The following is a 13,870-nucleotide window of genomic DNA, read 5'->3' on the forward strand; positions in this document are numbered from 1 at the left end:
GTGTTCATGTTCAAGTTTCAGAGTCCTTGTTCGGAGCATATGAACCTGACGAAACTCTGGGAACCAAATGAAAATAATTTGCTCGTTTTATTCAAGCAGATTCCCTCTGGATAGCACTCTTGATCCAACAATGACTTTGGACTTGCCCAAACACAGCCTGTCACCAAGACATTCAGGGTACCTTCATACCTTCCGAGAACTTCTGGGATTCTTAAACACGGGTTAAGACTCACGTGATCGATTTTTTTTTTTTTAAGATTTTATTTATTTAGTCAGAGAGAGAGCGAGAGTGAGCACAGGCAGACAGAGTGGCAGGCATAGTCAGAGGGAGAAGCAGGCTCCCCGCGGAGCAAGGAGCCCGATGTGGGACTCGATCCTAGGACACCGGGATCATGACCTGAGCCGAAGGCAGCTGCTTAACCAACTGAGCCACCCAGGCGTCCCAGATTTTTTTTTTTTTTTTTTTTAATGAAAAAGTCGTGGGTGGGAATGATTCAGGGGAATTGTATCCTCCGCGGTTGCTGGTTCCATTCTAGACTAGGAAATTTCTTCACCTATAAAATTAACCCTTGGGGTGCCAGGGTAGCTCAGTGGGTTAAGCATCTGCCTTCAGCTCAGGTCATGATCCCAGAGTTCCGGGATTGGGCTCTGCTCAGCAGGGAGACTGCTTCTCCCTCTCCTTCTCCTTGTGCCTGCTGGCGCTCTCTCTCTCTCTCTCTCTCTGTCTTTCAAATAAATAAATAAAATCTTAAAGAAAAGTTAACCCTTACATTTGTGGTCTTCAGTCTCGGCTGAACATTGGAATCTCCCGCAGAGCTTTAAGAAATACCAATGCTTGGTCACACCCCCAAAGTTCTAATTTAACTGTTCTAGAGAGAGAACTGATCATGCAAATTTTTTGTTTTAAATTTGATGGGGGGTGGTGCCTGGGTGTCTCAGTTGGTTAAGCGACTGCCGACTGCCTTCGGCTCAGGTTATGATCCTGGAGACCCAGGAGCGAATCCCCCATCCCGATCCCTGCTCAGCAGGGAGTCTGCTTTTCCCTCTGACCCTCCCCCTTCTCATGCTCTCTATCTCTCATTCTCACTCTCTCTCTCAAATAAATAAATAAAATCTTTAAAAAAATGGTTCACTGGTTTAAAAAAATAAATAAATTTGAGAGATCACAAGTAGGCAGAGAAGCAGACAGTGCGGGAAGCAGGCTCTCCGCCAAGCAGAGATCCCGGGGAGTGGGATCATGACCCAAGCCGAAGGCAGAAAGGCTTTAACCCACTGAGCCACCCAGGCGCCCCTGCAGATTTTTGTAAGGAATCCCTTAGGGATTCCAGTGTGTGGCCAAGACAGAGAATCTCCGCTAAAGCGCAGCTACCTATAGAGCCCGGAAGAGGGCGCTGCGTCCCTGCTCATCCGGGGAACCAGATGTGCTCGCTGGAAACGGGGCTGGCTGCTGGTCCCCGAAATAGGGGGTCCGTGCAGTTAAGGAAAGGGGACCCAGATGTCCTGAACCTTGGATCACCAACCCTTTTATGTTCTGAGACACCTTGGAAGTTACATGAAGAAGTAGTGAGCTGTCTGTTTTGCTGAACGACCTAGAGGTAAGTCACACACCTTCTCTGATCCTTGATTTCTACTTAACAAAACAAAACAGGGTGGTGGTGGGGAGGGAGGGGGGAATCTATGACCTATATTCATTTTTTCAATATATATGGAGCCTCCTGAAATGGACAAGATACTGATCTGGGGAAGGGAAAGTTAAACATCTGAATGGGATAAAACTACCCCACTGGGGAGACCATATGAGGGAGATGGTAGTTCTCACGTGTTCCTACTTCAGGAAAGGGGACCTGTGGCTGCCCAGGTCGGGGAAGAGAAAAACCATGAAAGAGGAGACAAAGAGTCTACTACTGAGTATTTACCTATGCCGTTCTGTAGGACGACTCTTCTCTCGCTAAATTATCATTAACAACCTAAGCATGGTAGTTGTGATCAAGTCCATCTCATAAGTGAGGCTCTGAGGCTCCGAGATGTGAAGTGACTGGCTCGAAGTCACACAGCCAGTGAATGGTGGAGCCAGGATTAGAACTGGGGTGTCTGACTTCAGGGAGTGCCTCCTAGCTCCCCCTGTCTACATTCTGCTACATACCAGCAAGGGCTCCCCTACCCATCTCTCAACCCAGCAGCGCACCCCACTTTGCTCCCCAGATGTTAGTTTTCCTGAGGCGGGGCCTCTCCTCCTTCTGTCTTCACACCAGGCCTGGAGGCTGAGGGCTGTCCGGGAGAGATCTGACTTCCTTCCCCTCTCCTTCCCCAGCCCGGCCCCCAAGGAAGGGCAGACCCCCACTGAGTGACGCCAATTTGCAGCCTTCTCAAGTGTGAATGAGATTTCTAATAGGACCGGTTGCCCACTGGTTTCAGGCAGGGTCAGGAATAAAGAGAAATTTAAGAGGCAGGAAATGGGGGAGAAGTGAGCGGGTTTGGAGGAGCTGATGCCAGAGGGGCTGAAGCAGTGACAGCAGCAGCTTCTGGTGGGAGCGAGGGGCTGATTCCTTTAGAGAGGTTAAGTTCTTTGCCAAAGTCACACAGCTGGCAAGCGGTGGAAGCAGGGTGAGCTCAACTAATGGTTGCATTTTTAGCGTTCCCCAAAGGAGTCCAAATCCCAACCCAACTGAAGGTGGCAAGGTGCTTTAGTGTTAGGATTTTTCCAGCCTTTTTGCCTCCCGAGGCTGCTGACCAAACCTTCCCTTCCTTGGCCGGAGCGTCCCAGGGCGCCTTGTGCCTGCCGGGTGGGTGAGGAAGGATGGGAATATACTTGGAAAGGTCCCGAGAGGGCATTTGGGATTGTCGCTTGAAGAATGTGTCCCCGCTTAAGGTCTCATCACCAGGGACTCGGCGACCGCCTTAGGGCAAGCTGCCCCACACGCAGAGCCAGGCTGAGGGACTGGGAAGTGGTTTGTGTGATGACTGCTGCGGTCACCGCGGGGCGGACGCGGCGGGCGGGGAGACGAGCAGCGCTCCACGCAGAACTGCCCTACCCCGGTTTTCCCCTTGGTAATGCCTCTGGACCCCGCAGCGCTGAGACAGATTCTGGGGCTAAGACGTTGCACCCAGAGGAGTCCGCTCTCCGCCCAGGGGTAGGCAGCCGAAAGGGTTCACGTGCGCCGGGGGGGAGGGGAGGGGGCGGGGCGGAAGGGGGCGGGGCGGCGTGGTCTCTGCTGGGGGCACGAAGTAGGGTCTGCGCGTCCGCCCGGAGTTCTCTCCAGCCAACACAACCCTACCGTGGTTGGGTGAGTTCGTGAGTGATGAGAAGGATCGTCTCCCGGGGTCCTCAGTGGTCCTCCTCCCAGCGCTCGGGAGGACAGCCACCCCATCCCCGCACCCGACCCCCCACGCATCTCAGCTCACGCTGTAATCTGCCCTTGTTTCTGGAAGCGTCTGCTTGAGGTGTGCAGGGTGGCTCCCGGAGGTGTTTTCCAGGACACAGAGAAAGCACAAGAAGAACATTTGGAAGGAGAGCCAGAAAGGGGTGCGCGGCCCTGCCCACACCCCGCTGCGGTGGCCGGCACCATGCGGCAGACTGGGACTTGTTGTTGGACTCAGTGAGACAACAACAAAATCACTAGTCTTCCAGATGGGGCGAGCCGGTCCACGCCCGCACCCCGACCTCTCCCGCAGGTGACTCCCTCCTGCTTGTGCAGTCAGCCCGCGCGCTCCTGGGGGGCCAGCGCTGCTCCCCTCCACCCTTCCACTGCCCACCGCCCAGTCTGTCGCCTCCCAGCCCTCCTCCCCGACGTCCGAAGCCTCCGCAGCCTCTGCTCAGAAAGGGGAGGGAGAGGGATGACTTCTTGTCTTGTTCTTGCCTCCGGAGTGTTTCCTTTTCTGTAATGAACATACTTTATTAATGAGATCTTATTTTTAAAGGGAGGCAGGCAGGTAGTTCATTTCTCTACCTTTCTTCATTAATCATAAAGCAGGGCATTATCATGGGGATGAAGAAAAAGGAAGGATTCCTGGTCATGGTGACCCTTCTCTACCAGGTCCCCCTCTCCCCAATCCCTGCAACTCCACGGTCATGGTCCCTGGTGAAAATTCCCTCAGTGCTGACTGAGCCATAGCCCAGAATGAAGAGGAGGGATGAGGGTGTTGGGGCAAGCCGAATGGGAAGGAAAGGAAAAAGGGAACCGGTTGTGAGCAGGGGGAGGGTGGCTTCCCAGCCCCAGGGTCCCTCTTACCCAAGGCCCAGTGCTGGGCTCCCCAGGGAATTGCCCCAGCCCAGGTAACCATGGAGGAGAAGCAAGTCCTGTCAGTCCCGCTCCCCACCCCCCCACCCCCCCCACCCCCCTCCACCCCTACCCCTCCCTCTAGTCCACCATCTAATTGCCCTAGCAGGACATATCTGCTTCTTAATTGGCAAAAGGCACAATATCCTGGTGGCTCAGAGAGCACGGCGTAATTTTATTTCTCCAGTAGTTGAAGGATAATTACCCTCCCCTATTGGTGCTGCTTTTAATTCTTTCTCTTTTTGATTGCGAACTCTCCCCTTGTAGCCCAGCTCTCCAACCTTGGTTTGTTATCTCCATCCAGAGTAGGGCAGGGCTTGCTGGGAGGCACAGAAGGGGGACATGAAGAAGACTGGCAGTGCCCAGCTCTGAAGCCCAATGCCTTCCAGCTGTTTGGCCCACCCTATGAGAGCACGGGCTCTTTTGCTCATTATTGTAGTCCAGTGCCTACCACAGAGCCTGGCTCATGAAACTGCTTAGCAAAGAGGCAGGATTCAGAGACAGAATTTGATCATGAGGTGTGAATATAATAGATTCATTTTCATTAGCTCTTTCCTGTCAGAACCAATGAAAATGGACATGAGCCCCAGTTTTCTTAAATTCTTTAACTCTGGGCTCTTTCTGGGTTGGGTGAAGAGGGGCACCTGGCTGGCTCGGTCCATGGAACATGCAATTCTTGATCTCTGGATCATCAACACCCCATGTTGGGCATAGAGCTTACTTAAAAGAATAATAAAATAAAAAATACATTATTTTTTTTTAAGATGCAAATAGCAAAGGAGGCCATTGCAGTCTCAGAGAAAAGTACCTTGAAAACATGACCTGCCCTTGAGCCCACCACCTCCCTCTCCCACTTCTAGTTTCTTTCCTCTGAATTTAGAGCCATCCCCTTGGCAATGCTTGTTTCCATGGTTTCCTCCATGACAATGATCCCCAAACCCCTCCTCTCTTTTTCCTTCTGACAGTAATGGGTGATAGGGATCCTCAGTGTGGCCACTCCATGTAACCATGGTAACGATGAACTGAACCTTCATTTATCTTTTGTGAAGCTTTTGGAAGGAAGCAATGGGGGAGGGCCCAGGGCTGGAGCTGCCATTGTCATAAAGAGGAAGTCAAGGTACTTCTCTTGGTGTTAGCCTATAGGATTCAATTCAAACATTTGTTGGGCCCCCATTTTAAGCATGCCTAAGTTCCAGGGACTCAAAAGTGTACAAGAGATAGCCCCTAATGTTGAAAGGCTTACAGTCCAGTGCTGGAGAGGTCATGGTACCACAGAAACCCTGGCATAGATGTGGCCATTAAGGGAGGTGGCCCTTGAGAACCCCATCATGATCAGGCACCTGTCCACTCCAAGCATTCCTTCCAGGCAAGAACCAAGAAAAGACTGACCAAGTCTGTGTTCACACTAAACCTTCTTCCAAACTGTTGTCAGAGTTTCTGTCCTGAAAGGGAGGAATTTTAATGCCCCTTTCTTTTACAGAAGTGTAGGATAAGGGCAGAATCCCCAAATAGGACTATTTGGTGCAAGGAGGAAAAAACAAAAAACAAAAAACAAAACAAAACAAAACGCCCAACTCCAGTGCCACCAGGGGTTAGGATAATCTCGTTTTAGGGATCACCATCCTGCCTGCCACAAGTCTTCCTGGGAAGTGATGTTTCTGCCCTTACACTGAACTGGAAAGTCCTCATCTCCACCTATCTAGATGTTTCACTTGTCACTGAAAATGCAAGCCAAAGGAGTAGCTATGAAGAATTAAAGTAGAAAACAGCGCTACCAGGGACACCAATGTTGGACAGAATGAATCCAAAAGCTGAAATACATGTTCATCAGACGTAACACAGCTCTTATGTCTTCTAGCCTCCCCCTCTTAACCTCCCAAAGTTTTCACTGAATCCCTACGGGTAGGAACCAATTCTGAACTTTCAGGAGAAATGGCAAAACTTCCCTGGGCTTTTCTTTTTTCTTCTTCTTCTTCTTTTTTTTTTTTTTTTTAAGATTTTGATTATTTATTTGACAGAGAAAGACACAGCGAGAGAGGGAACACAAGTAGGGGGAATGGGAGAGGGAGAAAGCAGGCTTCCCACCAAGCAGGTTGCCCGATGCTGGACTCGATCCCAGGCCCCTGGGATCATGACCTGAGCCAAAGGCAGACACTTAACCAGCTGAGCCATCCAGGAGCCAGGTCCCTGGACCTTATATGCTGAAACCAAGAGTCTGCACTGACTTGGGAAGATGATCAAGATATATATTTTTAAGATTTTATTTATTTATTTGACAGACAGAGATCACAAGTAGGCAGAGAAGCAGGCAGAGAGAGAGGAAGGGAAGCAGGCTCCCTGCTGAGCAGAGATCCTAGGACCCCGGGATCATGACCTGAGCCGAAGGCAGAGGCTTTAACCCACTGAGCCACCCAGACGCCCCCAAGATATGTTTTTAAATGAAAAGAAGAATCCATAGAACAACGAATTTTTGTTGTTGTTGTTGTACAAGAAAAGTACAAATAGGGGCGCCTAGATGACTCAGTTGCTAAGTGTGCACCTTTGGCTCAGGTCATGATCCTGGGCTCTTGGGATCAAGCTCCGCATCCGGCTCCCTGCTACGCGGGAAGTCTGCTTCTCCCTCTCCGACTCCCTCTCTTGCTCTATCTCTCTCTGTCAAAAATAAATAAATAAATAATCTTACAAAGAAAAAGAAAAAGAAAACTAAATAACTAGGTAGCAAAATTCGCTCTTGCATGTAAAATGTAATCTGGATTAGTCAACATTCCTGGGTCCTAGAACTCTTGAGTTCCGTCCTTTGCTACTGGATGAAACTAAGGCAGATTGAAACACTCTGGGCATCCTGTTCACTCAGCTAGTCAGAAAAGGATAAATGGCATCCTCTGATTGGTTGACAAGGCAATACAAACTAACCAATGAAATAACGTTTCTCCTTTTCTGGCCAATAAGATCTCAGTTCTTTTCTTAAAAGTAGATCTTTTGTCCATAAAGAAAATGAGCAGAAAAGGAATAATAATTAAAAACAAAACAAAACCCTGTTGCTATGGGGCTTTGGGACATTATTGATGTGATCAATGATGGGTGCCCCAGAGAATTCCTAAAGGAGGCACTTCTTTGGGAAGAAAAGTACAAAAAGCAGACCAGCTGTCTGGTCTGTATTAAAAAGAAGTTTCTATAGTAACATATGAAGGAAAAGAATTTTAATGTGAATCTCTCCAAAACTAGCCAGTTAATGGAGGGTAATTTTTACCTTCAACTTAGATTGAAGTTATAATGATTAATTTTTTTTAACATTAGCAATGTGTGAAGGAAAAGACGACAAAAAAAAAGAAATATGTGCTTACGGTTGCAGAGCATCACAAATGATATGACAGTTATTGCCTGAAACAGAGATTTCCCTGTTTTAAGTCAGAGCTCGGTGTAAAGCAGGATTTCATTTTGGAAAGGGAAAGTTCATGGTCCTTAAGGAAAAGTAGTCCAGGTGACATAGTGCACAGAACACAAGCCTATTGACTTACTAGTGATGTCCCTTGAAGTCATTCTGAGACTGTTACAAATGCCTTGGGAAATGATGGGTAAAATGATTCCCCACAGATACTACACAAATGAACGCAGGTGCTAAGGCCGACAGGTGAAAAATGGAGTCAGTGTTCCTCAATCAAGGGAAAGGAAGATTAGAGGATTAGAAGCCTTGAGAGCCGCATTTGCTATGAAGGCAGACTGGAGAGGAAATGAAGAGAGAATCTTGGGGAATCAAAGGCAGGTGATGCCAGGGGCAGTTTGCTAAGGAAGGAGCATTTCTACCGACCTGTGCTGTGTGGTCTATGGGGAGAGCAGAGAAGAGGGGGTGATCTAGAATTCAGCCCTCTTCCCATGGCGGGGGTTGTTTAGGGAGGAAGGAGGCACTACCAAACCAAGGAGAAACTCTCTGTACCACCTTTGGAGAATTTCCCTGGCTTCCTGCCGTTCATCCACGAAGAACGAATATGTTTTTCTCATTTAACGGTTAAAAAAGAGGGGGGAAGAAGATCAGCCGGTCAGTCTAAGGGACTAGATGAAAAAAGGAAGAAAAAAGCCCTAATTGCAAATCCCAGAGAAAGGGCAGAGTAGGATATGATCACCTCAGTGAAAGGGGAGGGGCAAAGTGGTAAGGGTTGCCGTGGTGGCAGGTGGGTGCCTCGCAATGAACCTTGACTTAAAAGGAAAAATTCACCTTCTAAGATTTCCTTTTAAGCCCCTGGGATTTTGCAGGACTGGTTGTGACTCCCATCCAGCCCAGGGAAGGCAGGGGCTCCCTAGCAGATAATTTAAAGAATCAAGGTGTTCACAGATAATCAGTGGCCAAAACCCCTCCACTCACGGTAACCAAGGCAACAGAAGGCTGGGGCTGGTTGCCTGGTAACCACACTGTAGCACCAGGGTCCTGTCCCCTCTCCTCCTCCCCCACCTCCGTTAGCCCTTTTGTGATAACGTCTTCCCCTCCGGGCTTTTTTCCTCTCTGGCAAAAGAGTCATTCTGCTCCTCCTGTAAAGGGCACACTCTAGGCTCCGTTGGCTAAAATTGAGGACCTTGATGTTCATTTTGGACAGATTTCACCTACACCCAGATATCCTGACCCAGATAAAATGTGCTTCTTACCTCAGCCTCAGTGTCTTCTCGCTCCATCCCTTCCTTCATCCGCGTTAGGGCGCTGGGAGGTTGCAGGGAGAGAGGAAGAGAAGGAAGAAGTGGGGGTGGGCGGCAGCGAGCGAGAACACGGCTTGGATGTGACGATATTTTACAGCACAGCAGTACCTGGTGCTCCTGGCACATCCACTGTCCAGCTTGCCCCTAAACTCACCTTTTTCAGGCGCGCCTGTTCTCTCCTCGGCACTTTGCGCCAAGGTATTCCAGCGAATAGGAAGATGGAATTCCCTCCTAGAATCCGACACCTACGCTCCTGGGAAAATGGGGAAGAGGTGTTTCCCTCCCCCACCTCCCACCCCCTGGGCGAACCCTGCCTCACCTCCTGGCTTCCACCGCTTGAGGGTTGAGGAATGAAGCGCTGGCGGAGTCGGACGCAGTACGGTCCAGGCGCTGTCCAGCCTTTAGTGCTGACGCTGGAACCTCGGATTCACCATGGAGGGGCTCTGGGGACCTCCAGCTGCAGGTTTCTGGACACCCCCCCCCCCAAGGTCAGGATCCGAAGAGCAGGCACCCTTTGCCGGGGTAGAGGCGAGTCTAGGACGTGTCTACAAAAGAAGTGCTTTCGTGGCAAACTGGGTTCCCTCCGGGACTTAATCTCCCAGCCTCTCCCTTCCCTTCCCCGAATTGTGTAATTATTTGCCACAGTCGCGGCATGTAGAAAGAGCCCCTTGCACTGGGTTGATTATCCAGTGGCCTGCCGGCACTCCCCCCACGTTTTCTCTTCGGCCGCTGGGTTGCCTGGGTGTCCGCAGGCTGACTCCCGGGACTCCTGGTGCACAGATCTGTTGGCGGGCCAGGCTGGTAAGGAAAGCCTGGAACACCAAGCCCCAACGCTTTTCTACATGCAACAGGTCTGCTGCACCTGGGCTCTGAAGGGCGAGCAGAGCGGAGACCAGGTTGCTGTGGTGGGCTTGGGGAGGCTGGGTCCGGAGAGTGCGCACTCCCAAGGCTGGTGCAGCCAGTCGCCCAGCGGGCGCCTCTGACCCAGCGGGACAAACCGCAAGCCCTGCGTCTGCGTTGTCTGGCTGGTGGGTGAGAACACCCCACTCCCCCGGAACTCCAGTGGACCGGAGCACCCGGTAGGAGTCCTCAGCTGTGGGGCTGCGGAGCTGCCTCCCGCTTCCCAGGCGCTCTCACCGCCTTTCCACCCACCTCGTGAATTTATCAGCGGGCAAGGCACCTTTGGCAGGTGCTGGGCCCTACCGCCCCCCTTCCCCGGCCCTCCGAAGCAGCTCAGTCTCGCGAATCTCAGTTCGAGTTGGCTGTTCCTCCAGTCCCGCGCCCTTGCCCTGCGGGGGAGGATGGCACGGAGGACCCTGGTCGGGGTTTTACCTAGCACGGGTCGCCGCGGCCAGGAAGGAGGACAGCTGGCTCCACTTCTTTCTCGAAGAAAAGCCCCTTGCCACCCTGCCTTGGGCTCGTCGCTTCTCCACCAAGAACTGCAGAGCCGGGGCGGGATGTGGGGTGCGGCGGAAGGGGTTAGGGTTTGAGGAAGGTATTTTGTGAGGCTTCCCGTGAATACTTGCCTCTCTCGGGCAATCTGTCTTGTCCCAAGCGGTGGCCGCGCCGTCGGGGGGGGGGGGGCAGGCAGGTCCAGAGTCGCGCTGTGCTCCGGGAGCAGACACAGTGGCCACGTCTGCGGTGACCAGGGGAGAACAGCTGCTTTAAAGCCGAGACCAGCCTACAGGTGGCCTGTCAGGGCCACGGACGTCCGTGACGTCATCCAGAGGACAAGTGGAGAAGGGAAGTTGGTGGTGCGGGGGTGGTCACTGCGCTTCACATCAAAAGTCCCCTGTGGCCATGGCAACAGCTCCAGGAGGCCTGCGCCGCAGCAGCTCGCTGCCTTTCCTCTCTGCTGCCGCGTGGTTGGGCTCGGGGACTCCGCTCCGCTGCGGCAGAGTGCTGGAGGAGGGGTAGAATGGGGGGTGGGGGTGTAGAATGCTGGAGGTGGGTCGGGCTTTGGTGCCAAAGCCAACTCTACCTGCACTGGACGGAGCCCTAGAGCTAACTAGTCCCGGGCCCATCTCTCTGTCCTCGCCCTGATTCCTCTGTCCTGGCTAACTAAACTAGGGAGGAGAGGGTCAGCCTGGCCTCAGGGAGACTCCCAGAGGGCCATCACGCAGAAATCTTCATTTCCACAGGGACATTCCTAGCCTTCCCCTTCCCTCCCACCGCCCCACCTTGGCAGGTCTGACCCTTGGTCACCTAACAACACACAGCTTGTCCTTCCTGAACTGAAGAATGTGAAGTCTCACCCTTCTCTCTCACACACTCTTCACAGGCCGCCCCCCAAACCCCGGCCTGACTGATTACACCCAGGGTGCGCCCACGCAGAACCACCTGCGGGAATCCTCACTTGTGTAGGCGGATAAGCCGAGGCTCCCCTGCTCCAGAAAGCAGCCAAATGGACGAGAAAAGAGCAAACCCTCCATGAATCTAGGGTGAATCTAGGATTTCCATGCTGGTGGCCAGGGAGCCACATGGGACACAGAAGTGTGAACTGGAAGGCTCACAGATTTTTTTTCTTTTTTTAAGATTTTATTTATTTGACAGACAGAGATCACAAGTAGGCAGAGAGAGAGGGAAGCAGGCTCCCTGCTGAGTAGAGAGGCCTATGTGGGGCTCGATCTCAGGACCCTGAGATCATGACCTGAGCCGGAGGCAGAAGCTTTAACCCACTGAGCCACCAAGGTGCCCCAGATTTTCTTTTTTTAATGACATACTTGCCAACAAGATTGCAAATGTTCACAGAGAAATCTGGGCATTCTATGTCCCTCGAAAGTAGGGCTTGGGTTCTGCATGCAGTGGAGTAGCATTGACCCCTGTAGAAAGGCTGAATCACGTCCAGCTGAAGCCTTCCTCTCCTTTGTGTCAGTGTCACCAAGGCCATTCATCATCAACCATTTTCCTTTTTTTTTTTTTAAGATTTTATGTATTTATTTATTTGTCAGAGAGAGAGAAAGCACAAGCAGGCAGAGGCAGAGAGAGAAGCAGGCTCCCTGCTGAGCAAGGAGCCCCACACGGGACTCAATCCCAGGATCCTGGGATCATGACCTGAGCTGAAAGCAGCAGCTTAACCAACTAAGCCACGCAGGCGTCCCAACCATTTTCCTTTTATTTATTATTATTTTTTTAAAAAGATTTTATTTATTTATTTGACAGACAGAGATCACAAGTAGGCAGAGAGGCAGGCAGAGAGAGAGGAGAAAGCAGGCTCTCCACAGAGCAGAAAGCCTGATGCAGGGCTCGATCCCAGGACCTTGGGACCATGACCCGAGCTGAAGGCAGAGGCTTTAACCCACTGAGCCACCCAGGCACCCCAACCAACCATTTTCCTTTTAATAGTAAAGAGGGAAGTGAAATATTTTTGACCCCTTCTCACTTGCTCGCTTCCTTAATATCCCCTATCAGGCCACATAATCATGTGAGTTTCCCTCCCCCCAACCCTGCCAGTCCAGCGGAAGCTGGTAAGGGCTTCACTCAGGCTGAAATTCTTGCTTCATTACTCACAGGCCAGTGCCCTGCAGGTCCAACCTTTGACAGACACATAGACATCTGTGCCGTTCACTTTCAGACAACACAGGGAGCAGGATATTTCCTGCATAAGGCTGGGGATATTTTTTGTTTGTTTCCTCTTCCATTTTCACATTTCAAAATATGCAGGTATTGGAAACATTTAAAAATTAATATTTTTCATTGATCACCATCCAGTCACAAAAAGACAAATACTGGTTGATTCTACTCATATGAGGTACCCTAAATAGTCAAATTCATGGAATCAGAAACTAAAATGGTGGTTGCCAGGGGCTGGGAGAGGGGTGTGAACAATTCCTGTTTAATGGGTACTGAGTTACAGTTTTGTGAGATGAAAGCGTTCTATGGATGGGTGGCGGATATAGTAGCACAACAATGCAAATATGTTTCGTGTCACTCAACTGTACACTTAAAACATTAAGATGGTACATTTCATATTATATGCATTTTATAATTAAAAGCTTATTTTTTTTAAAGATTTCATTCATTTATTTGACACAGAGAGACACAGTGAGAGAGGGAACACTAGCAGGGGGAGTGGGAGAGGGAGAAGCAGGCTTCCCACCGAGTAGGGAGCCCAATGCTGGGCTCCGTCCCAGGATCAGGCAGATGCCTAATGACTGAGCCACCCAGGGGGCCCTATAATTAAAAACTTTTTTGTAAAGGAGGTGGTTATAGTTATAATGTCTAGCAAACCTTGAACTGTTCTGTTTGTAGGCAAAGAAAAAAAAAAGGACTCGAGGACAAATACTAAACATTGCTACATTTTTCTCTTTCTTTTTTAAAAAATTTTAGTAAGTAATCTCTGCACTCAACGTGGGGCTTGACCTTACAACCCTGAGATTGAGAGCCCCACACTCTACTGACTGAGCTTGAGCCAGCTGCCCCCGCTGCACTTTTTTCAACGATTTGTTCAACAGATGTTTATGGGGTACCTGGTATATGCCGGACAGTATGCAGGAGCTCACACACAGAGAGAGTGGGACAAGCAGTAAAGTCTAAAAATAAATATACCTAAATTTTGGTAAGTTCTTTAAATGAAGGAGTAAAGGGGTGCCTGGGTGGCTTCGTCCTGTAAGCCTCGAACTCTTGATCTCAGCTTAGGACTTGATCTCAGGGTAGTGAGTTCAAGCCCCATGTTGGGTTCCCTGCTGGAGCTTACTTAAATAAATAAATTTTAGGGGCACCTGGGTGGCTTAGTCTTTAAGCATCTATCTTCAGTTCAGGTCATGATCTGGAACTCTGGGTCGGGCTCCCTGCTCAGTGGGGGAGTCTGCTTCTCCCTCTCCCACTCCCCTTGCTGTGTTCCTTCTCTCAGTGTCAAATAAATAAATAAAATCTTTAAAAAAAATTTTTTTTTAAAAACAGCTCAC

The 13,870-nt window shown here is 50.5% G+C and overlaps 1 long non-coding RNA gene across 1 annotated transcript in view; it reads left to right on the top strand.

The window, feature by feature from the left end:
- Window positions 1–1,268: 1,268 nt before the first annotated feature.
- LOC116590370 overlaps window positions 1,269–13,870 on the top strand; it is a 29,973-nt gene continuing 17,371 nt past the window's right edge. The window contains exon 1 of the long non-coding RNA XR_004285567.1: window positions 1,269–1,595. This is a non-coding gene — a long non-coding RNA (uncharacterized LOC116590370). The remainder of the gene's footprint in view (window positions 1,596–13,870) is intronic.

This window comes from Mustela erminea, chromosome 5 (assembly GCF_009829155.1).
Source record: "Mustela erminea isolate mMusErm1 chromosome 5, mMusErm1.Pri, whole genome shotgun sequence".
Taxonomy (NCBI): Eukaryota; Metazoa; Chordata; class Mammalia; order Carnivora; family Mustelidae; genus Mustela; species Mustela erminea.